This window comes from Morus notabilis, unplaced genomic scaffold, assembly GCF_000414095.1.
Source record: "Morus notabilis unplaced genomic scaffold, ASM41409v2 Scaffold594, whole genome shotgun sequence".
NCBI lineage: Eukaryota > Viridiplantae > Streptophyta > Magnoliopsida > Rosales > Moraceae > Morus > Morus notabilis.
The window spans coordinates 65,262-67,204 of record NW_010359491.1 but is presented as its reverse complement, the minus strand read 5'-3'; positions in this window follow the sequence as shown (position 1 = coordinate 67,204).

Sequence of the window (1,943 nt, the reverse complement as noted above, 5' to 3'; positions counted from 1 at the left end):
TCCAGAGGTTTGCATCAACATCCTCCATAGCTTCTTTGTAAGTATAAGGATCTCTGTCATGTTCCAGAGATTCTGCCAAAAAGGTTTCCCCATTAGCCATGAATCTCTCAGGTTCATGTCTGATCCTCCCACTATGCCGAAGCCCCTTAGGCTGTTGTTGGGTTTCCTTTTCTACTCTGATTGGACCGGTTTCTAAAGGAACAGTCGGTATGACCACGTCACTTGAAATTTTCTCAAGAACCATTTTGCTACGAGGCTTAAAGTCATTCATGTAACTTTCCTCAAGGAATGTTGCATTCGTTGAAACTATGACTTTATTTTCCTTAAGGTTATAGAAATAACCCCCTTTCGTCCCTCTTGGATAACCTACAAAAATGTACAATTCTAAACGTGCTTCCAACTTATTCGCTTCCTTGTCTAGGACATGTGCAGGACATGCCCATATGCAAATATGGTTCAAAGATGTCTTCCTGCCTGTCCACAACTCGTGAGGAGTTTTAGGAACCGACTTTGTTGACACGTTATTCAGAAGATAACATGTAGTTTGTAAAGCATATCCCCAGAAAAATATAGGCAATGTCGAATAACTCATCATGAACCGTACCATGTCCAACAAGGTCCTATTTCTTCTCTCAGCTACATCATTCTGTTGTGGAGTGCCAGGTGCAGTTAAATGGGATAGAATCTCATTCTCAAATAAGTATCCAGTGAACCCATCATAGAGGTATTCTCCACCTCGATCGGATTGAAGTGCCTTTATGGGTTTACCCAGTTGCTTTTCCACCTCAGCCCGAAACTCCTTGAATTTATCAACAATTTCACTTTTGTGGCGCAATAGGCACACATAACCATATCTTGAGTAATCGTCGATAAAAGTGACGTAATACTCATACCCTCCTCTTGCCTTGATGTTCATGCGACCACAAACATCACTATGCACAAGTTCAAGAACATCTTCAGCCCTATTGCCCTTAGACCCAAATGGTCTTTTGGTCATTTTACCCTCCAAACAAGATTCACATTGGGGTAAGAACTCAAACTTTAAAGAACTTAAAGGTCCATCCTTTACCAACCCCTATATCCTATTAAGGCTAATGTGCCCAAGTCGCAAATGCCAAAGATATGCCTCATTAGAGTGAGAAGTTTTAAGCCTTTTAGAGTTATTAAGAACTTCAGTGTTTAGCAGTGAGTCCATCTTAAGTTTGATAAAATATATATTATTTTGCATCCATCCATCACAGATAAAAGACTTGTTTTTACGAATCACAACTTTATTATTAAAAGAAACTGAATAAGAATCCTTAAATAAACAAGCAACAGAAATAAGATTCTCTTAAATTGAGGAACATAAAAATAGTCTCGCAAAAATAAACTCCTATAACTATCAAAATAAAGATGGACGTCTCCCACTGCTTCAGCGAACACTAGTGTTCCATCACCCATCCTCAACGTGAATCTCTCATTTAGAAGACTTCTCATTTGCTTGAACCCCTGCAGAGAAACACACACATGATTAGTTGCTCCAGAATCTATGACCCAGTTGTCACTGGATTCCTCAACCAGACATGCTTCCACAATCAAAAGATCACACTCACCTCCTTTGCCTTTAGCGGCTAGGTAGTCTTTGCAATTCTTCTTCATGTGCCCCACCTTCCCGCAATGAAAGCACTTAAGCTTGTTCGGGTTCTTCTTCTTCTTGTTCTTGCCCTTGTTTGGTGGAACTGAAGAACTCTCCTTCTTAGCTACTTGCTTCTTATTTCCATTCCCTAGAGAGGGTTTGGAGGAAGATGCCTCAGCAAAGTTAGCCTCCACAATAGTCGACCCCTTGATCATCCGCTCAAACTTTTGGAGTTCTTGCATCAACTCTGCCAGGGTTATATTCTGTCTAGCGCTCAAATTGAACGTTGCCCTAAACAGAATATACTCCTTCGACAAAGTCTCAC